Source organism: Callospermophilus lateralis, chromosome 2, assembly GCF_048772815.1.
Source record: "Callospermophilus lateralis isolate mCalLat2 chromosome 2, mCalLat2.hap1, whole genome shotgun sequence".
NCBI lineage: Eukaryota > Metazoa > Chordata > Mammalia > Rodentia > Sciuridae > Callospermophilus > Callospermophilus lateralis.
Window position 1 is genome coordinate 129,406,817 of NC_135306.1, and position 24,397 is coordinate 129,431,213.

At 40.2% G+C, this 24,397-nt stretch overlaps 1 protein-coding gene across 1 annotated transcript in view; it reads left to right on the plus strand.

Annotated features, from left to right (window-relative positions):
- The window catches only part of Maml2 (mastermind like transcriptional coactivator 2), a 325,301-nt gene that overhangs the window by 196,917 nt on the left and 103,987 nt on the right, over positions 1-24,397 (plus strand). The gene's annotated exons all lie outside the window — the stretch shown is intronic.

The window sequence follows — 24,397 nt, forward strand, 5'->3', positions numbered from 1 at the left end:
CATTCTGACTGTCCTGCCTCCACTTTCACTTGTAAGGACTTTTGTGATTATATTAGGTCCACCTGGATAATCCAGGATAATCACTTCATCTCAAAATCCTTTACCAAGTGACTCATGCATAGTCTCTTTTTGTATATAAGGTTTCACATTCTTGAGCCCAGGGATTAGGACATGAATGTCCTTGGGCAGGAGGGACATTATTTCATCTACAACAATGCCACACCTGCCATTCCTCATTTTTAAAACTTTCTTGGCCTACCTCACAGGGTTATTGAGAGAATCAGATATGATAATAGATAAAGTGTTATTACAAGTTGTAGTTGATAGATTTATGGGGAGTTCTGCAGTTCTTTTAGTGTGGAAAAACTATGGAAGGGTTCAGAGAAAAAGCAAAAACATGAAACAATGGAAAAAAAGGTACTAAAAGGAAAAACTGAAGGAGGAAGTTGTATTTAGTTGGTAGAAAGCAGATAAAAGGAATAATTTTTGTTAGATATTTGGTCTCTAATTAGATAGAAATATTATAACTAGGATGCTCATGAGACATATTTGTATCCCTAAAGAGCAAGTAAGAGGCAGGATATTTTCCTGAATCACTATTTGACTCATTCTGTTCCTCCTCATTCTTTATGTTAGTGAGCTTATCATTGCTGTGACCAAAATACTTGACAAGAACAACTTGGAGGAAGAAAAGCTCATATTGGGGTCACTGTTTCAGAGGATCAGTCCATGGGCAGTTGACTCCAGTTGCTCTGGGCCTGAGATGAGGCATAGCATGAAAGTGGAAGGACACAGAGGAAGAATATCTGTTCGCCTCATGGCAGCCAGGAAGCAGAGAGAGAGAGAGAGAGAGAGAGAGAGAGAGAGAGAGAGAATGAACAAAGCACTGGGGACAAACTATAAGCCCCAAAGTCATGCCCCCAGTGACCTACTTCCTCCAGCCATGCCCCATCTGCCTATGGTGACAAACCAGTTAGTTCTTCCATCAAATGAAATGCACTGATTTGATTACAGTTCTCAATCTAATCATTTCACCTCCTGTGTTTACACAGGAGCTTTTGGGGGACATCTCATATCCAAACCGTAACATACTTTAAGACCTAAATCAGACTCAGAAGATTGTTCCTGACTTCCTTGTTGTGAATCCATCTCTCTGTTTTATTTTATTTTTACCTTTTGTGTATCTTTCTCAGTTCAACAAACGTTTATCAAGAAATTACTACTGGGGGCTGTGGTTGTGGCTTAGCGGTAGCGCACTTGCCTGGCATGTGTGAAGCACTGGGTTCAATTCTCAGCACCACATATAAATAAATAAATAAATAAATAAATAAATGGTCTATCAACAACTAAAAAATATATTTTTAAATAAAGAAATTACTACTATATGCTGGGCATTGTGCTAGGCTCTGTAAATTTAAAAATGGAAAGTCTTTGCCTTCAAGAAGCTTACAGTATAGCATGCTCTCCTACAGTCCTTATCACTCACTGGCTTGATTTATAGTTACATGTGTACATGCCTAATTCTTCTGCTGCATGATGGCCTTCCTGAGCATAGGCATCATATATAGGTCATCTTTGCATCTGCTATGACAAAGCCCAGTGTCTTACAACTGTAGGAAAGTTGGTTGAATTAAACAGAATGGTAGTTCTCGGCCATCAAAATTATTTCTTGCCATATTGAGAGTGGTTGTTGAAGTCTTTCAAGTGTATATATTTAAGAAGACAATCAAAGTCTCTCTGAGTGGTTTGAAATCATCCTGGGAAGAGGGAACATCCTGGATCACATTATTTCATAGCTCCTTTCCCGACTTTCGTTCATAAGTTCTATTGTTCCTTGATTGCAGTTTATTCATGTTTGGTTAAATATAACTTTAAAATATTGGGGTGTAGTGGGCATTTGGCATACTGTAAACCATCTTTATCCTAAGACTCTTCTAGTCTAATCTAAGTGGAGGGTGATGTATCATGGAGGGAATGATGGGATAGACGTTTATGATTACTTCTTGGACCACTTGGTTTCTGGTATAGAACTCCACCATTCCTCAGCTGTTATGGTTTAAATGGTAGGTGTCCCCCAAAAGTTCATCCAAGAAAGTTTAGAAATGAGATGATCAATTTATGAGAGCCTTAACCCTAATTAGTACATTAATCCAGTTGAATGGATTAACTAATTAGTAACCCTAGGCAGGTAGGGTGTGGCTACAGGAGGTAAATCATTGGACACATGCTCTTGGGGCTTATATTTTGTGCTTGTTGAGCAGAGTTCATGGACTGAGACCTCTGAAATCCAGGGCCCCAAATAAACGTTTCCTTGGGTCTTTTGGTCACAGCAGCAAAAATGTTTAATAAAACAAAGAGTGAAACAAGCAATCAGCAAAGAGCATACTGAAAATGCCTCTGCAGCCTGACAGGTACTGGGTATATCAAGGGTTCCAAACCAGCCCATGTTATGAAGGTAACCAGAATATGGACTTTGCAAAACCAGTCTTGTGGCTAGGCCTTATTGACTTTCATATTTCTTTAATTCCCTTCTCCTCTTATTTATTCTAGATTATTCACTTCCCTTTGGAATGCTCTTTGCTCATATCTCTACTTATCTAAATTTTATCCTAAATTTCTCCTGTATAGTCCCAGAAAAGAGATTGCTCTTTACCCTTTTGGGCTGATCCGGTTCATTCAGATATCTGAATTAATAGCTGTCAATTCGATTCACCACTTATTATTAGTACTCATTAACTGCTTGCGACATTCTTGCCTTTGTTCTTTAAAAAATAATGCTACTTAGTTCTTACTTTATTGTTATTTTAATGGGCTGTGATTTTATTTCTCTAAATGACTAGTATAGCACATTGCACTTAGTAGGCACTCAATATATCCATTTGCTGAGTGATTCCCTTGAAAAACTAAGAATTGAAACCCTGTTTCTCTTTACCATACATAGGAATTGACACCATATTCCACTGAGTGGAACATGCTTAAGCTAGAAGAATCATTTGCTTAGTAAAAACACTTTTCAAACCTATTTTATTTTTCCATCTTCCCCCAACCCCTGCCCAAATCCTGCAGAGATTCTGAGAGTTCAGCTCCATATGTTCCTGTGGCTCAACACCAGAAAACTTAGCAGTTGAGCACAAAACCTGCCTCTAAATTACACACATAAGCCAGGACCTCCTACTTGCCATGTTGTCAGACCAGGGTAGAACACAGAAAAGGCACATTGTGCTACAGGCTGACTGTTTGGGTCCTATTGCAGTTCTGGGGAGGCCAAGTGACTCAGAATCCTCTAAGTCACAATATGGCCCTTCTGCAGTTTGGGTAAGAACATCTGACCAGTATCTTCATCATTTCTGACTTTTCAACCCCACAGAGTGAAACATACAGTACCTTGAATTCCCTTCAGACACCCACCCAGTAGGAAGGGACATGTATAAATTTTAGTGAATAGTTAGAGTCCAATAGGAGTAAAAAGCATGTGGAGTTTCAAATGGAAGTGTGTTATTCACTCTGACAGTAGGGTAAAGGGAGACAAAACTCCTATTTGCCCATCCCCAACTGAGAAAGCATACATGATTTACAGGAGGTTGGTGTCTCTCTGCTGTCAATGTTGCAATGTTCAGATCTCATTAGGCACCCAGCTCCCTGACCTCAGACTTGTCGGGTGGGAAAGAAAGCGTCCCAGCTTTTAGGTTATGCTGAGGTAGCTCTTTGGGTGCACCATATCCAGTGTCTACAATGCTCTGAAAACATAGTGGGAATTGACACTAAGACTTGGGATCAGAACACTTGTCCATTCCTCTCCTCAATGCCTTAAGACCTGGTCTTGGAATGCTTGTAGGTGACCTCTTCCCAGTTAGGTGTCTGCTCTCTTACCACAGCCTAAAAGCAGGATTTCCTGACCATCCTATTAAACATGGAACCCTCTCTCCTGTTCCTTTATACTTCCTCTGAGTATTTATTGCTTCCTAGCATTTTATATTTATTCATCTGTTGTCAGCCTGTTCCCATAGGAGCTAGTAATTCCTTGAAGGTAGAATACAGGTTGTCTGCTTTCTTATAATGAATGTCACATGTGCAGGACAGAACCTAACACATAGGTGCTCAGTGTTGAATGTCTGTATTGACCAGACTCTGCAGGAGATAACAGGTGAGGCATACATTTAATTAATTTAATCTCTGAGCCAAGATTACTTGGAGGAGTAAGGTCAAGTAAATCCACTTCACACCACCAAACACTTCATCACCTCTTCTCTCTGCATGAAATTCTCAATTGTGACTTGAGCCAACCTGTGAATCTGCATGTCCTCTCCTACCTCTGGATTCTCTGATTCAGAAACTCATCTGACTGAGTGTCAAATGAGGTTCCACATTTGCTGTCTGTGCTTTAGCAAAGATCCAGATCACTTTGTATTTTATCCCAGCCCTCTCACCTCTCCGTTTCCACCAGCCCCACTTCTGATTACTTCTATGCCTGTTGGAATCAGAGTTATTGGTTCTGTCCCATGTTCCTGGTGTACTAAATCTGTGCCATGGGACAGTCCATGGGACCTGAGCCCCTTTTGCTGACAGGACACCAATATGAGACCTCAGGCCTGACATTTAATCAGCTCCCAGTGGGGTTCAGAAGGGAGGGGGATAGTCAACATTTTTCATTATCTACAGTGGCCTTTCATGGTGGAACCTCTCCATTTGATGAAACTTCAGATGTTACTTCTTTATTTCCAAAAATATGCTTGGCTTTCCCATCAACACAGTGAGCAATAGAAATCAGTAAGGGTGTAAGGAGGTACGAATGTGTGAGATCATAAGCTACAGAATCCAGAACACTGAGAACTGGACTTGCAAAAGCAGAAATACTTGGGGTTGCTTTGCATAACACATGAATTTGAAACTGAGCTGGGAGGGAAGAAGGAGTGAGAAGGAGGAGGAGTTGAGCAGATTCTTATCAAATGATAAATCTTGGTGACAGAAGTTAAAAATCTGGTACCTCTACCCTGATTCCTCACCAAGAAAATATCTTTTGCTCCATGGCAAAGTCAGAGCAATCAAGCAATGGATCCCTTATAAATTTTTCAAATCCTACAACTCTGGAGATGGTCTGCCAATTCTCTAGAGCAAGACTTCATCGAATGTTTTATTTTTATTTTTAATTTTTCCAGGAGGTGTTTCTAATTATATCCTGGATGAGTGATTCCAAATACACTCTCCCCATGAATAAATGAAGCATTGTATACTTACTCATACAACTGCCTTCATATGCTTTCAGTGGTTTTCAGGCCTCCATGGAGTTTAAAATGTGTAGCACTCCATCTTCCAAGAGGACCATGGAGATGGGAGAAAGAGGAATCTGCCCTCCCTGGGATTCAAACACCCTGGATTCTTTGATTTTTCATAGCCATTTCAAATGCAAACCCACAGAAGAACACATTCTCTTTATTCACCCCAACAGGGATGGAGAAACATTAGGAGCAGAGTAAAAGCTGTTCAGTGTGCCTGGGTGACTCAGTCTAAAATAGTATTATAGCTTGGCAGCAAACCCACTTCAGTGAAGCTGGTGGGAAACTAAAATAAAAGTAAAATTGAGGGGGTAAATCATTTTATCGGGCTTAGGATTTTTACTTGATATAATGAGATTCTCATTGTAAAATGAGTTAATATGTCTGCCTAAGGGCATAGATATTCAAGGAAAGAATTTGAAAATACAGACTCAAAGTAACTAAAGGTCTGAAATAAAACAATGCCAGGCAGTGAAAATTCTTCTCATATAAATTTTGGCACAGTGTATTTCCTTTTGAACAGTACGATTAATTGTGAATATCCCTTGCTTGTCATTAAGAAAAGAAAAAAGTACAACGTGTTTTTTTTTTCTTTTAAAAACTCTTCTATTGTGTTCTATTTTCCTCCTCCTCTTCCTCCTTCTAATTTATCTTCTAGAGAGACTATGCTTGTTTTTACACTGAAAAATGCGAGCTGCATTCTGATTGCTCATAAAAGATGAGGCCAAACATATTTCTGCATTTTTGCCTATTGCTCTCTGATTTTCCATGACTCAAATACAGAAGTGGGCCCACAGTGCAAAAGACAGAACTTGTGCTTAGCCTACAAACCCACAAAGGGAAATCACAGCATCTTTGCTCGGCAAATGAGCTCGTGGCTTTAAGACTTTCTCTTAAAGAGTGGCTCTCCTTTTCTGTTCCTTTCTGAAAACACTTTCCATTAGACCCAGAATGTTCCTTATGTCACATAGAAGTAATGAGTCCATCAAACCTGGGGGATGTATTGTCAGTTATTTTCTCAAAACAGAGATTATAGGAGGATGGGGCTGGTTCATGCTCAGCTATCACACTGATGATGATGGAGGGTTAAGTTGGGGCAAAAGTGGAAGATCGGAGGCTCCCTGCTGCCTAAGAAGTAGCTCACACAATCTCATTTTGTTTTGCGATCGCTTCCTTTATCCCACTGGCACTTCATAGACTGTAAGGATCTCAGTACAAATACTCCTGGGGACATTTGAGGTAAATCAAGGAGCATACCTAATGTTCGGGCTCCTTGCGCCAGGAGAGCAGAGGGGAGGTTCACAGGTTCTGGGGCTGAGCCTGCTTTCACTCTGGCACCACCACAGAGCTGCAGCCACAAGGCCACTCTCTCCCACTGGACAGTGCTTCAGGTCATGCTGCCTATCACACAGCATGGCTACTGAGTTCTGAGCAGAAACCAGAGAGCTTCAGGTTCTCTTTTGGAAAGACTGGAAGCCCTGTTTCCTCTTTGTTGCTCCTTCTAGACCCTGTCAAGCGTGGTCACCATGCATGTTTGTATAGCTTTGTGGTAGAGAAATAGCCAGGATAGGTATAGAGTGCCCTATCCAATAGAAGCATCCACAAATGTTTCCATTTCCATTTTTAAAATAATCTATTGTTATCATTTCGTTAATCTTTTATAACTGAGAGACTGATGTTTTTCTCTGGCCTTCCATGTGGTATGCTTGTTCAACAAGATATGCTTGTTCAACAAGCAGCATTCTTAAGTACTCAAGTAAAAACCGTGTGATAGGTCGTCGTTGCTATAGTAACTTTTTTAAGGAAAAAGAAAAAAAGAAAAGAAAAACTAACCTTGCGAATGAACACATAAGAAACCATAAGAAGTTAGATTTTTTTTTTCCTCAGAGCAGAATGAGGATAGAATGCTGAAGTTCACCTCAGCCTCATAAAAAGGTTTGTGTGAACAATTTTTATGCTTTGGATTGGGCATAGCAAACTGTGGGCTCTGATTCCCAGAATAATGTTTTACTGTGAAAATCAAACACTTCATTCTTTTCCAAAGCTTTTCTTTAATTATGGAGGAGATGGCCAACGTGTGGGACAGTGTCACTCTCAAGCACCTGGAGGTTATAAGTGTGCAGCATCTTACTTAAAAACCCTACATTCGCATCTTTTAATGTGTTCCACCAATAAAGATGTGCCATTTCCTTTTCAGAGCTATGGTCTTAGCAACTTGATGTCAGCTTTTTCAGCTCTCACAGCAGGGAAATTCAGGTGAATTCCAAACTGTGATTAGAGAGATCTGAGTGGAGTTAAAAGAAGTCAAACAATGGGAAAGAAGAACACTCACACAGGCGCACATGCACACAGACCAGCTGCGTGCAAAGATAAATTGCATCTGCGTATGGCCATGTTGGCGTTTGTCATAAAGCAATGAATTTGCTAGGAATAGGTAAAGGTCAACGGGAGAGGGGGAAAAAAATCCTCTCTTTCTACTGCCAAAAGTAATAAAGAGGAAGAAAAAGGCACCTGTGATGCTAGATATCATGGAGGAAAAAAGAACATTACTAAATGATATTGAAAGTTTAAAAATACGATGAGACATGAAATGATATGTGCTTGCTAGGTGAACAGGAACAATGGAGAATGGTCTGAATTGATGCATAGATGGGTCAAGGGTTGTTGAATTGTTCTCTCCCTCCCATTTCCCCCACTGCCTTATTTTCTGACTTCTGACTATATTTTCTTTGATGGAGAAAATGATAGGCTTGATAATACATGATGATAGGCATCCAAAGATCAAACTTCATTAGATCTTTCTTATTCAATAGCATAAAACTGTCTAGTCAAAAGCAATTCCCATATATAACCTTAATTTAGCAAGCTATTAGATCCAATACTGATGCTTTCAAATATCTTTCGTTATCAAGATCAAGTAGGATACTATTTAAAATAGGCTTTTAGTACCCTTAGGTTTCCAGAAATCTACATTTTACTGGAATTTTCATTGAAGCCACTCAGTGGCATCCTTTTTTTTTTTTTTTTTTTAAGTTTTCCTTGGGGTTCTTTTGTTCTCTAAACAGGATTTTACCGTATAACTATGTTCATTGGGAAATTAAACCTAACCAATAGAATACCTGAGTGTAATACAGATGTTTTCAACATCTGTGTTCCTGGTGGCCTGACTTCCTACATGTCTTTTCTGCTTCAGAGGCACACTGAAGTTCCTGTTCCTAATACCTGCTACCTGTTTCACCTCTTCAGAAGAAACAGCAAACTCTATGCTTTCTCTTTTTTTATTATTTTTATTTTTAGTTGTAGATGGACACAACACCTTTATTTTATTAATTTATTTTTATGTGGTGCTGAGGATCGAACACAGTGCCTCGCACATGTCAGGTGAGTACTCTACCACTGAGCCGCAACCCCAGCCCCCTCTTTCCTTTCTTTAGTCAAGTTTAAGAAGAAACAGCCACCCACCTTGCTTCCCTTTTGGTATCTGTCCCCAACCACCATCAAATGCCAGATGTGATAGATAAGGCTCTGCCTTGTCATAGGTGACCTCCGCAGCATTTCACCAGGTTGCTTACTCCCTCCTTGAAAATCTCTCTTCCTTCATGATCTTTCCACTGTTTGCCTTCTGTCCTCCTCTTCACCCCTTAAATCTTGATGTTCCCTGAGTTCCAGTCCCATCCCTTTTCTCTTTTCATCCCTCTTTCTCTATTTGGACACACAGCACATTCTTACCTTCAACTTATGCTTATGGGCATTTCTATTCAATCTAGACAGCACAACGCTCTCTCTTGTCCTAACCACCTGAATATCTAGCTGACAAGGGGACACTTCAGTTAACAGAGCCCACAGACATCTCATATTCAACCTGGCCAAACCAGAACCCATCATCCCTGTTACCCACATCGTGAAAGATGCTCCCCTCCCTTCCTTTTCTCAGCAAATGATCCTATTGTCTAGCCCCCACTAATCCAGAGATCTGAATTTGATCCTAATTCCTCTCTCACACACACTTCCCACATGCAATTAATTAGACACTTCATTTAGTTTCTGGTTCCTAAATTCTTCCTTCTGGTCTCCATACTGCCACCACCTTACTTAGCTCAAGTCCAGTGGTTACTCTCTTGTGCTGAATACCAAGTCCTCACTGCCCTCTGGCTGAAGCTTCCTATCTCTAGTACACCCACAAATATCTGGTTGTTAGTTGTTTCTCTAAAATACATTGCAGATCATGTCGCTCTCTTGCTTGAAATCCTTAAAAGCTTACTTCTGGTCTTCATAATTAAATCCATGTTCCTCTGTGAGGCATCTAAGCCAGTTAGGCCTCCTCCTGCATCCCACTGAGCCTCACTAATTCAGTCCCCCTAGGGCTGCCTCATGCTTATCCGGGTCCTTAATGCACAATTCCTTGAGAGCCTAGCTGTTGTTGTGGTGTCCCTGGAATAACCCCCAGCATGGAATAGAAATTCCCTTCAGTGAACACAAACCTGTCTTATTCAATTACTGGATGGGCAACCTTCACCAAGCCACTTAAACTTTTGTAGTCTCATTTTTCTCATCTTTTTTTTTTTTCATTTTTCTCATCTTAACTTTATATATACTTCCCAAGATTGTTGTAAGGATTTTATAATCATAATAATAGCAGCTGATATTATTGCGTAATATCTGTGTGTCAGGGAGTATTTTAAGCACTCTGCACATATTCATTCAACTTTACAATTATAATTATGCATATTTTACAGATGAGAAAATCAAGGTACAAAAATTAGATAACTTGCTTAAGATTACCCACTTACTAAGCAAGGGAGCTGTGATTCAATGAGATAACACCTAGAGTAGTCCCTCAATAAATGCTATTTGTTCCTCCTCTTTCCTGCTGTATGCTAAACCCTCATTCAAGTGGTATGGAAGACTCAGAAGACTAAATAAAAGATATAGTTGAATGTTAAAACTGGGAAAAACTGAAGTGCTTTTCCTGCTCTCACTCATCACAGAATACATTTAACATAGAAAGTGTGAGAGGATTTCCCCATACACTGACTGTATTAGTATATTTCACTTTGCTATGACAAAATATCTGGGGCTGGATATTGTGTAAAGAAAACAGGCCTATTCAGGTCACAGTTTTGGAGTTTGAAAGTCCAAGATCAAGCGGCCTTATTTATTTGGCCTCTGTTGAGGGTCTCAAGGCGATGACATCATGGTAGCTGTGTGCCAGAGGATATCGTGGTGTGTGGGAAGCCGGAGAAAAGGGAAGGGCCAAGCTTTCCCTTTTTTTAACAACTCTCATAAGATCTAGCTAGGGTCCCATGAGAACTATATTAGTCCTTGCTGAGGGCAGCAGCACCAATGACCTAGTTGTACTCAGCCCCACCTCTTAAAAATTCCAGCAACTCACTATGACACATTGGGTACTTGTCTTTCAATACATGAATCTTTGGAAGACAAAACATAGGCATAAACAACTTACCAGTAGACACCACTAAATGTTCTACAATTTAACTCAATTCTGACACTATCTGCTTGGAGATAGTACCAGATTCCTCAAGTTAAGGGCTCAGGCCCTCAGGACTATCTGGAATTTCAGGTGCCAGTTGTGAGCCCCAGGTTGTGACTTAAGTTACTAGCTGACAAGCTATAAATCAAGGTTCCCAGGACCCCATGCTCAGCTTGGATTAATTTGCTAGAGTGGCTCACAGAACTCAAGGAAACACATTTACTAACTTATCATAAAGAATATTACAAAGGATGCTGATTGACAGCCAGATGGAAGCCATGCACAGGGCAAGGTAGGTGGGTGGGGTGAGAAGGCACCTCACCCTCTCTGGTGTATCTCCCTAGGAATCTATACATATTCAACTTATCTGGAAGTTCTCCAAACCCTGTTCTTTTGGGTTTTATTGAAGCTTCGTTATGTAGACATGATTGATTAAATTATGCTCCTTGGTGACCAGCTCAACATTCAGCCCCTCCTTTCTTCTCAGAGATTGGGGGGTGGGGCCAAAAGTTCAGACTTTAACCCAGGTTTAGTTCCCCTGGCAACCAGCCTCCCTTCCAAGGCCATCCAGGAACTCCCAGCCATCACTCATCTCATTAGCACTCAGAAAGACATTTATCATTTAGAGATTCCAAGGGTTTTAGGAGCTGTGTGCCAGGAACCAGAAGCAGAGATCAAGTGTTTCTTAAGGCATATCATAACATCACACGTACATTTATTAAGCTTTTATTTGCCACATTTTGAATTACAGATTTTGTAGCCATTATCTCGTTTGAGTCTCACTACTGCTTTACTAAGTTGAAATTATTATTCCCATCATACAGAGGAGGAAACTGAGACTCAGAGATACTAAGTAAGATATCCAAAGGCTCCTATTTTGTAAAGAATAGAGCAAGGACTTAAATACAGTGTCTGATGCTACATCTTGAGCTCTAAACCACTATAATATATTGCATCAAAAGACATTAGAAGTCATGCAGCGGTATTTATAATCTTTTCTGGGGAATTGAAAAAGGCATAATAACAGTTATAATCCAAAGAACATTAAACTAGGGAAGAAAATCACAGATAGAGTGGCTGATGGATGCAAATAATAGAGCATTGGTTACAATTAGGCTCTAAGAAGGAGAGAATTTTGAGCTTTGAAGGTAGTAAAGAAAAAACACTGGTCAAAGAGAAAGACTCTCTATGAGAGTATAATGGCATATATAGAGAAATGAAAAGTGTGGAGAGGTGGTCATGGGTAAGGAAACATTTTAACCTCTAGAAATCTAGCGAGTGGATATAAGATATTATGAGGTAGATGCAGTGAAGAAATGCATGTATTCAGGGCCTAAAGTTCCAGTCTCATCAATCCTGCTGACATCTTGGGTTAAAAGCAATTTGCAAGGTTGCCATCAATGAGTTTTCTCAGTTTCAATCTGGCCTGCAACTGTACCTAAAGGAAAATGAAATGAACAGGAGCAATATTTTTGAGGATTAGGAGATTCCTGAGTTAAGACTGTGCTTTTAATATTTTAAGCAGACTCAAGAAGCACAGTAAACAATTTTCTTTAAAATATGGTGTAGAATGAGCTTCTTCACATGTCTGAGGATCTCATACCCATTCACTGTGGTGTAGACAGTTCTCTCTCATCAGGGGCCAGTTAATCCAATACCCAAGGACCAGGTTAGCATTCTCTCCCTCCCTTCCTCTCCCTCTCTCCCAGATGATGAATGTTTATTCATCATGAAACAATCTACAGGAAAGAACTGAAGCATGTTCTTGTTTTAAGACAGGTTTCTAGAAGAACGGAAGCAGGTTCTAAGAAGCAGCAGTTCTCACATGGGGATGAGCTGACCTCTCCTTACTGCTCTCCCAATCGCCATTGATTCACAGCTTCGGCTTGTTAAAGGTTTTATTTTCCAATATAGGTGGGGTGTTTTTTCACCCTCTTCAAAGAATAGGGCCACACATGAAGAATGCGAATCTGTCAGGTGGATTATTCATCTCAGTCATATAATTACTAGGCTGAGCAAGTTAGATCAAAGTGCAGGCATTGTATTGCTATAGGACATTGCTTCAAAGAGTAGTTGAACTGCAAACAAAATAAAGGCTTTATTATCTCCCATTTAATGTCATTCAAATAATCAAGAAACATTTCCCATTAATGTATGACAAATAGTGGAGTTTAATGCCTATTTGCAAAGTCTGCATTCAGCCCTTCTTGAAAAGAAAAGGAATTTTTCTATCTGCTATGTTATAAATTCTCATTTTCTGGTATAAAAGACTTAAACTGCCAAGAGTGCAGGTTTGGGTTTGTTGCTGTTAATGTTGTTGTAGTTTTCAACCATAACCAAATATCTTTGTAAACCTCTGCATGTTTCATAGAACTTGTTAGGCAATTTTCCCTTAGATGTGTCTTTGTTGTGAAAATAAACAGATTGGAGTGAAAGTTGAGATACTAAGAGAATATCTGTCTGTGGTTCATAGTTACTCAGGCTAACGTTAGACCAGAGAAAACATACATCAACACTCTACATTGAACCTAGATACAGTTGCTATAAGAAAAATATTTCTTCAAAAGTTTCAAAAGAATGATGACAGCAATGCCAAGAACATCAAAGGAGCTGTTTGGTGCTTTCAGGTACTTTGCCAAACTACCTTCTAAATGCTGCTTAACATTCCTTTGTAATGGAGTTAAAGATGAGCCTGAAATTGCAGGGACCTTAAAAGGTCTGCTCACACTGCCTCTGTCGCCAGGTGATCACATCCCAACCAGTTAAAGCATTGCAGTCCTGGTTGTTGAAACATGATTCCTATGGAAGTTTTGCTTTCAGTGTCCTTGTGCATTGAGAAGAGAATTGGTGGCGATGTAATCTCCAGACCTCCTTTGGGTATGCCACATAGAGATATGTGAAGACAATAGAAACCCTGTTGGAATTCTGCTGTCATGGAACAGCAGGTCTTATTCTCAATTCATAATGTTCTTCTTTCATAAAGGCTGTGGAAGAGCTGAGCTAATGACCCACACATGGAAAGTGAAAAAGAGAAACCAAAATAAATGTGTGCATTTAGCTTTTCCTCAGCTTTTCAATTTTAATCAGTTCAAGAAAATATGCACTTGTCTTATGAAAAATTCCATTTGAATATAATTATTGTATTTATTGTATCCTTGTTTCAGTTGGGAGTTCTTTTTTGCAAACAAACGGAAACCTGGTTAAAGCATCCCAAGCAGAAGGAAAAATAGGTGTGTGAGGGAGATTTAGCGGATGGTTACTGGGTATTTAATTATAGGAAATAAAACTGAGTCGCCCAAAGTATTAGACTCAGGGACTGGAAAGCTTCAGGAATCTCTGTCTGTCCCTCTCCCCTCCACTCCTCTGTGTGTCTCTCCTTCTTTCTTTTCTAATCTATTTGGAAATTGTAATAAGTTCTGTAAAAGCAATAATCAGGAAATTGAGATGGAAACAAAAACAAAAGCATTCTTTAGATAGGGTGGTCATCATAAAATTTCTGCTAGCATTATCTTAAAGCAAGGTTTAAAGAATAGAAGGGGATTAACAGTGATCAGAGTGGGGGGATTGAAGGAAGAAGAGTGAATGGCGGTCAGAGGAAGAGGACATGCAAAAGGCCTGAAACTGAAAAAAATCTTTTTTATTCTTAGAATACTACCAATAAAAGAGTAGTGTGGCCACAGCTGGAGCGTGGGTGTGAGAAGGGGGTGCCCTTTGTCACTACACGGAGAACATGTCGGGCAGAGGGAAGTGAGCCCTAGGGTCATATTCTCAGAATGTGGTGGGAAGATCTTCAGCTGCCCCTGTACCAAAGTAGAGGAAGACTGAAGAGGGACAAAAAAGGTAACCTGAGAGGAAGAGACTGAAAGGTAGAGGCCCTCGATCCCTGTCTGTAAAAGTTGGGAAGCACCTGACCATGGAAAGAGAAAGGCCATTACGAAGTTAAGGGTGGCTGTCTTTTCTATTGTTTTATGAAAAGGTGAAGGTCTTTGGTTCAAAGTCCCAAACTAGGAACAGAAGAATCCTGGAACAACGTTAGGGCCAATATTTTGTAATGAGTCTAATTCTCACCAACACAAGAAAAAAATAGCAACCTCTTGGAACAGCTACACTTTCTCTGCCTCTCTAACACCTTTCAGCTCTGTCCCATTGCCCAACATCTCTACAATTGAAAAACTGTTGTTAAGAATTAGTCACATGGCTTATAAAGGGGTGTGGTTCATGACCATTGGCAGAGGAACATAGACGCCCCATAAACAGACTCATCTGATGTTCCCAGACCACAGACTGCCCAATGAGACAAACCATCATCCAGTCAGTGAGCACTCCCCTGAGTGCCACTGGGCTGAGCTTGTGGGAGGACATGAGAAGCACAAGGTACTCTCTTCCACTGACTTTTGAAATCATGCTGAAATGAAAACTCCCTGACCTGCACCAATTATCAAGAACAATATAAGACAGAAAGTGCCAGAACTAGGAAAGCAGGGACAAAGAACGTGAAGGAAAGTGGAATGGACTTAGAGTTAGGCCTTTTAGAGAAAGCTTTCCAGACCAGGCCCTCTGAGCTAAGGAGGGGAGAGAAGCCACTTGATTAATGATACTTAATTGTACATTCTGCTGAGGAGGACGTTTAGAGATTTCAAGAGAATTGCCAACATTTTAGACATAGCATTTACTTTGGATTCACTTAGATATATTTTGGGCAAAAAAAGTGAGTCATGGCTAAAGTATTTCATACACAAAGCAGCTGGGTTTTTTTTTCAGGCTTTTATAGAATATTATGTTCACTTCTGTGTTAAACACAGAGGGACCATTTCTGAGTTATTCCTGCTGGTCATTGCCTGAGGGTTGCAGTAACTAGTCAGGATGACTAAGGATGAAGTCAGCAGGTAATCAAACTGGTTATCACTAGTGGATCTGGAATTACATTGTTTAATGCAGTAAACTATATGGGAAAGTAATTCTACTTTGAACTTTCCCTTGTTGTTGGGCAACAAGTTTAGTTTATGCTGTCACTAGAAGAATAACTAGATATCATGAAGCATATTCTCTGAAGTATCTGTGGGGTGCTTCACTGTCAGGAGTGGGATTTCTTTCGCAACTTCCCCAGGCAGAGTTCCCTCCCCACTGCAGTTGTAATCTTTGCACACTTCTGCAGAGCAACATCACATTGCATGGTTGGTTTTATTTGGTATCCAGTAAGACTGGTAAATTCTGTTTGTTTATTTTTGTTACATCTAACAGTTACCGAGTATGATGTTTTAAGAGCTTGTGCCATTTTTTTCTGAGCTTTAGCCACATGGTTCTTGCAACTAGCCCATGACATAGGAAGTATTGCAAAATAAGTATCCTGGTGCTTAATTAGTATTGTTTGAATGAATGAGTGAACAAATTTCAGTTTTACAGATGAGAGGGGATATTAATTTTGTTGTCATCATATTTTTTTTTTAACATATGCCTGGCCCATAGGACAGTCAGGATGACAGTAGGAAGTGTCTTACAGAGTTAGGTTCAAGTCTGCCTCTCCTGCTGAACAAAGAGCTACCAGTGATGGAGCTCTGCAGCTCTGCTTGGAGCCTTGAGACTCTTGATGTTTTATGTACACATTGCTAATCTCTACCAAAAGCTCAAGACATCAGTACAATTGTCCCCATGATACAGCTGAGGAAAGTAGCTGGTTTAGGCTCATGCAGAAAAGAGGAGAGCAGCATTTTGAACCCAGGTTCACTAGCAGAGATCCTACCACCTTCCATTTTACCTTGATAAGGTAGGATTTCTCCCTGTCCAAGATGGTGTTACACTTATTCTCTTCCCCTTCCCCTCTGTGAATGTTCTGTGAGCTGATGATATACCTGGAACTTTCTCCAAGGGGAAGTGATGTAAGGATCCACCCTGAGAAAATTCTGCTGGGAAGTGGCTTTTTCCTGCCCTGTAATGATGAGTTTGAGCATGTTTCTGAAGTAAATTGTAAGTCTTTTTAGTTAATCTCTTATAACCTAGACATTAAAGGGGGAGGGGAGACATCAAAGAAACTTAGAATGTGAGTGAGCTTGGCATTAAGTATCTTTTTTAAAAATTTTTCTTATAGTTGTAGATAGACACAATGTCTTTATTTTGTTTATTTATTTTTATGTCATGCTGAGGCTCGAACCCAGTGGCTCACATATGCCAGGCAAGTGCTCTGTCGCTGAGCTACAGCCCCAGCCCAGCATTTAGTATCTTTACAAGGACAGTGATTTGACTAGCATTCCCCTACACAGATCCTGAAGTTGTAGAGCTCTTTCTTCTGTATAAAACTTTATCTTGTATTTCATAAAGAAAAGCTATTCTGTTGACTCAAGCAATCACATTTCTCAGAGTCCAAATCTCATGGAACAAATTTTGCAGATAGATCTAACATACCTTCTTCTACCATTTACAAATCAGCAGCAACAACAAAACTCCAAACCAACAAATCAACAAACACAAACCTCACTTTTTTTTTTTCTTGAAGGAGTGAAAGTAGACATTTCTGAAATTCTTACAGCCTCAGGGGGAGGAGCATGGGAGGAATAGATGAACTCTAGATAGGGTAGAGGGGTGGGAGGGGAGGGAGGGGCATGGGGTTAGAAATGATGGTGGAATGTGATGGACATTATTATCCAAAGTACATATATGAAGACACAAATTGGTGTGAATATACTTTGTATACAACCAGAGATATTGTGCTCTATGTATATAATAAGAATTGTAATGCATTCCATCGTCATATATAAATTTTTTAAAAAGATGTATTCAGTATAGAAACATTTGAGTTAATATGAAAGAAAGCCACAATGTCTATGTATTAGTTATTACTACTCCTGGGGCAAGAAAAAATTTTTTTTATTGAACTGGCTGGTTACAATACAATAAGATTAATTTACCATCAACATTTTCAAATATAATCAGAGTAAAAACATAAAATTTTTTAAAAAAATTTTTAATCAAAAAAAAAAAAAAAAAGTAAGAAAGAAAAGAAAAGAAAGTGTCCAGCCTCCTCCCCAGATGCCGTGCTTTCACTCAGGTTAGGCTTGGGGTCAAGATGAGGTTTAAAGATGCACAGCTTTGGAATCTGACCAGGAGGATCACCACCACCTTCAGTCCATCACATGCCTTTGCATAGCCCTTCAGATAGGTTCACCTCAATTGTGACACATTTTCCTCATGGGTTCTAGTTCTCAGGGCTTCACATCCCCTTGAAGAAAATGATCATTCAAACAAAACTCCAATGGAACTATTAAATTACTTGTGAATTGGGCATGAAAATGTTCCCCACAGACTTCTTACCATAGTTTTACTGCTCAGTGACTAGAAGGATCCAGATTCCCAAATAGCAGGCTCAACAAACTCTTATTTCAACAGCTGTGCTATGCCCAGCATGGTGGTAGATACTGAAAAGAATGCTAGGGAAGGCCCAGTGTCCATGCTTGAGGGCTTACAGTCTGGTTGGGTACACCTAGCTACTTTATGGACATAGAAAGTGCTGATCAATCAGGTACACTCAGAACTCTATAGGACCAAATAAGGAGTGAGGGATTTTTGTCTTTAACAAAAGCCTAAAATCTCATCCATTTTGTTTTTGTGCCAGAGAAACACAGAGGGATTATTCTGGCTCCCAAATACTGTGATGAACTAGAATTTTCTATTCCAAGATCCCAAACATTTTTACCTCAAGAATCAAATCAAGAGAAACACATTATCTTTTGGGTTGGTCTCCTTCTAATGTTATCTGTTCCCACCCCTATCTATAATCAGCCCTGAGTAAAATGGCCTAAGGAAAGTTTTGAGATGATGGGACCAAGATAATCCCTTGAGGATCCAGGCAGAGGCCAACTTGGTTCTCATGTGTATACCTGGTTGAAAAGACAGAAATGTACTTGTGGGGGAAAATGGGACTTATGGACTGAATTGTTACCTTTGTGTGGCACATTGCCTGTTTCTAGGGCAGCACAAGAAACAAAGAATGCATTTATTTTGTGGGAAGGGATAGGGGACAGGGGAAGAAACAGAAACCAGAGGATTGTGCAATAACGACGCTGTCACATCCCTTCAGGAAGTTTATGTTTCGAGTCCTTTGGAAAAGTGAAGCACAGCTGTTTAAAAAGGAGTTTGCTGAGGACCCTGGCCCTGCTTCTGCAGCACACTGTGCTTTCCTTGGCCATAGGTATGCTACCTCCATCCCCTCAGGATAGGCAGGCCACAGTTTCTGGACCCCAGCAGAGCAGACCAATGCCTACCTCTGCAATGACTGCAGACCTCAAGTAGCATCAGGGTGTTCAAATAGCAGAAGGAGACAGCTTGCTGAATCTCAGCAGGGGGAAATGATGATCCCTGTGTTGTATCCAAACCAGACTGGGCCTGCTGTGTTGAAAATCATTCCCCCAAGAAGCACCTTCTTCAGAAGCTGATATTAAATACATAATCTCACAAATTAAACCTAACAATTTTGGGGTGCAGATTTAACGTACAAAATAAAAATGTTTCTCAGTCCATCTAGGTAATGGAGGAAGTGTAAATTGTGTGAGGTAGTGCCGATTTGAAGGCCATCCTGCCACTGGCTAGTCATCTGCAAATTTCCTTTATGCCAGGGATGATTTGATGAGTGTGGTTCAGATCTCTCTCTGGAAGCTTCATTAATCTTTTCGATGAGCTGAACAATCCATTGTCTCTCCCCTTTCTCCTACTGGAGCCTCAGGGGTGAAGTATGAAGCTTTCAACCTCAACCTCCAACCAATGACGTCACGTTCCCTCCCACCATCCTTCCCTAGGTGTTCTCAACACCCTCACCCTTGCCCTGGACAAACAGTGCATCTGCATTCTACTGCCCTGTTGTCCCATCTGTGTCCACAGTGTCCAGAGCAGTGTTGGCATGTGGCAAGGTGAAAACTGAAAAGGAATCAAGCAGTGGGATCAGCAGCTGAGAAGAGACAGGCCTGGGCTGGCATCCTGCCTTCCTCCATGTCATAACTGTGTAATCTTAACAGCAGGATCCTCAGTGTCTTTGCCTATCAAATGGGGACAAGAACACATGCTTGGGGAAACTGTGAGAATAACTGACAGGCTGCACTGCAGAATGCCTATGCAGATTAAGCATTTCTGGAAAAAAATATTAAAAATTGTATTTTACAACTGGATTGGCATGAAGATAAATAAATTACATTAGATGTGAGAATATTTATTAAACTTAATCACTCACTTTTTTCTTCTTTTTTGAATAAACTAATACATTTTTGTAGACTCCAGATTCAACTGTGGCCCTAGGAGCTATGTCTTTGCCACAGTATCAAAGTTGGTTGTAAGTTGACCCTTAGTGAGAGATCTGTACTGGAGATGCTTTCTCCAATGTGATTAACTGCTTTCTGGAAGTTGCTGCTCTCTGACCCTCAGAACGTACACTGCCCCTACAGTTTCTCCAAACTTAATCTCCCCTCCTTCCCTGGGCCCCAGCCATCCAAAAAGTCTACACTGCGGAGCTTCCAGCTCCTCTAATCCTGCCCGTCTCCTTCTCCATTGGAACCCATGTCTTAGTTGCCAATATCCCTCTAGTTGGGTCTTGTTCTCCTAGGTCTCTTATTCTTGTTCTGATAAATCAACATTGAATTTTCTGACAAATATTTCTTACCAAGGTATTAATGATAGTTTCTCCTCTCCCGCTTCTAGAGTGTTTCCATTTTGACAAGGATCTTTAAGAGCTCTATATCATAATTCAAAACCATGTATCTGAGGGAAAAATTTTGTCTGATGAAGGAAATACTTTAAAGCAAACAGTGAAATTTGAAAATCATTTATATTGTATTGGACCAGTAGTTTGGTGCCTACTGTATCTGTGCATTCAGTGGGCTTTGGTGACATAATTAGAAACTTTGAAAAGGCAGGACATAGCTTATCTCTGGCAAAGCCTATCACCAAAATTCTCTTGGTAAATTATTTTGCTTAATGGAATATTTTTTAATGATGCCTAAATTACTCAGAATAGTGGCATTCACACATGCACTGAACATAATTCGATCAATTTCATTCCCCAGTATCTGTCCTTTCTCTCCCCTCATTCCTCCCCCTTCACCCCTACCTCTACCCTACTGGTCTTCCTTCTAAGTTCATGATACCCCTTTTTTCTTTTTTCTCTTTAGCTTCCACATATGAGAGAAAACACCTGGCCCTTAACTTTCTGAGTCTGGATTATTTCACTTTATATGATGCTCTCCATTTCATCCATTTCCCTGCAAATGACATAATTCTGTTCTTCTTTATGGCTGAATAGACCTCCATTGTGTATTCATCCCACTTTTTTTTCCCATTCATTGGTTGAAAGATACACCTAGACTGGCTCCATAGTTCGGCTTTTGTGAATTGTGCTTCTATAAACATGAGTATGCATGTATTGCTATAGTATACAGATTTTAGTTCTTTGGGTAAATACCAAAGAGTGGCATTACTGGATCATGTGGTGGTTCCATCCCTAGTCTTTTTTTTTTTTAATCTTTATTTTATTTATTTATTTTTATGTGGTGCTGAGGATCAAACCCAGTGCCTCGTCTCTGCAAGGTGAGTGAGCAAGCGCTCTACCACTGAACCACAACCCCAGTCCCCCCTTCCCCCCACCCTGTCCCTAATCTTTTGAGGAACCTCCATGCTGATTTCTACAGTGGCTGGACTAGTGCACATTCCCACAGACAGATTATAAGTGTCCCCTCCCCTCCCCCGCCCTGCCTTCTTGCCATTGGAGTTTTAATGGGATCTCTTCTATCCTCATGGAGCCACATATCACTTTTTCTTAAGCCATCCCCCAGCTATGCTTGGTGTGACCTGCCATCCCCACTCATAAAGAACAAACTTCACCACAGTGCTCATTATTTTCTAGGCTTGGGCAGGAAACAAATTTCAGGGATAATGTTGTATATAAAGGAAAGAACTGTGGCCTGGAGAAGTGAAGTTTGATTCCTGCTTTCATTGCTTACTATGTGTATGACATGGAAAAGTTATTCAATCTTTACAATTCAGTTTTATTCATCTGCAAAATGGGGGCAAGGGTACAAATAGTATCCACCTTTACAGCTGTTGTGCAGAATCATAGAACCAAAGTATCTCCTTTATACTGTCAGAATTAAATGGCATTATTTATACAAAGAGCTTACCTAGAAGCCTAGTGCACATGCCCTAACTGTTATTACTATTGTCACTTCCACTACAGCTATTGCTAATTCTCTTGCTGCCTCCACATTCCTGGTGGCCTAATGAGAGAGTTGGCACTGTTTCCCAGAGTGTGCACTGAACTGCCTGGAAGGGGCCTGAGCACTGGGAGAATCTGGCAGAACAGGTTTTTTTTTTTTTTTTTTTTTTTCCCAAAAGAGTGGAAAAATAAATCAACAGCAACAGCCCAAATCTGGAAAAAGAATGTACTCTTTTGTTTGTTCTTTACTAGTTGCAAAAGAACCTTCAAATACAGCTAATGCTGAAGTAAATCAAAAGCAACGTGACTGAATCTCTCTGGTTTGTGTTCTTCCTGATCTGGGGAAGACAGACTGTGGCAGCTTGAGTTTCTGCTGAATGTGGTGATGGCTGACATAGTTCTAGGATGATGTTGTCTACACCAGTCAGTAGACAAAATTAGGAGTCAGCAAATCAGAGAGACAGCAGAGATGGGGAATGGCAGGAAGCTTTTCACCATGGTGTGTGTGTCTTTGTTCCCTGCTGAAAATTTGTTCTCACTGAATTCTCAGGGAATTTGGTTAGAGCTCTTGGTGGAAAGTAACAGAAGCTAAAGTCAGCTCAAGCTAAAGTTAGCTCAAGCAAACAGGGAAATTCATCGCAGATCTAACCTGGGATTGGAATCAGGCCCTCCATGTGTCTTTCCTTTCTGCTTTATTCTTCTTTCTACAGACTTACTTCCTCTATGGTTTTGGTTGACATCATAATAGCTCAGAAGTTTTGTATATCAGTGCACATCCATCCAGGGAGAACCTGGTCTCACTTTCTCCAAATCTAGAATTCTTACGGGAAGGATTTACTGGGCCAGCAGGGTCAGAGTTCTCTCTGTGGTTACTAATCAACAATTGTAAAAGTCAAAACCTGTCATACCAGCATTGCACACACACCATAACTACACACCTCCTATGAGCAGACATTTCAGGCATGGGCTAAGGAAATAACTGGAACTGGTGTTGCTTAACTAGATCACAGAGACATATCCTTCATATTAGGCTCTGGGCTGCATCCTGACCTTTTCCAGATTTCTCATCATTTTACCTGTGGTCTAAGATGTGGCTATACTCACCGCCCCTGGTCCCTTCATGCTAGTTAGACACTGTGGGCCTAGACAAGCTAATTCCACCATATTACAGTGGGTATGACCCAGGCTTTAGAACTACACAGACATTGAATTGAAGTCCAGATCTACTGCTTACTAGCTATGTGACCCTGGACAAGTTACTCTCTAAGCCTTGGTTTCCTTATCTATAAAACAAGGATTATATTACCTATATAATGGGATAGTTGTACAGATTAAGGAAAATAAAATAATCATATTTAAAATACTTGGCATAGAATGTATTCTCAGTTAATTTTTCCTTCTTGATTAGGCTACCTACAAATTTTCAGGAGGGTGAGGGAGTGGCTATAAGTGAGAAGGAAAGACATGGTAGAATTTTCCATCTGGGAAGCATTATACCTCAGGTATTTTATGGTCATCCTGAGCAAACATGAAATAATTAAAGTGGGTCAGCAGCACTGAGAAAGCCACGCATTGAATAATAGATTCTCATTTTAGAGACAAATCAACAAGGACCAGAGACCCAGTGATGAATGTTTTATCCTTCTAAGAAATTTATCAGTGTAAGTGTATGGTCCTTAAATCTTTCTCAATCACTTTCAAGTTTCATAAAGAAAATCTAATCACTGAGTTCATGAACTATTTAAACATGTTGCCATTTTGGAGACATGCTCCCTTTCAGAATATAACAAGCCATGCTTTTTCTATAAACTACCGTTAATTGATTCGTTACTATAGCAAGCACTGTGTTAAATTTTATATGCATTACCTCATTATAACTTAAGTGCTTGCTCCCTTTTCCAGATGAGGAAATTGAGGCTCAGGTAAATAAGTTGCCAAGGTTACATGACGTTCAGAGAAAGAATTGGAGTGTGAGTTTGGATTATTCTGATCCCAGAATCTGAACTCCTGACAACTGTGTGGCACTTCTTCTCAACACCTTGGTTTTAGTTACAAGATTTAGAGACAACCAACAGAAGAAAGGAGTTCCTGAAAAATATATACCTAGAGTGTCTCACTGAATAAATGGTAATCTCATGGTTCTGTGTATCCACACAATGTTGCCCCTTCTAGCATGAAGGGGCCAGGGGCAGCAAGCATGGAGACATTCTCAATCTTAGGTAAAATGATTACAATCTGGGAATGGCCAGCATGGAGCAGAGGGACAACTGTGAACAATATGTTTTGTCATATGCCTGAATGCAAAGTGGTGGGATTATAGGAAGAAAATTAGATGCACAACAGATAGAATATCTACTTGGACCTGAGAACTATTCTAATTACCTACTTAGAGGATACTAGTGATGGCAGGATTGAAACTGGGGGAGGGACTAGAAATTTTGTCAG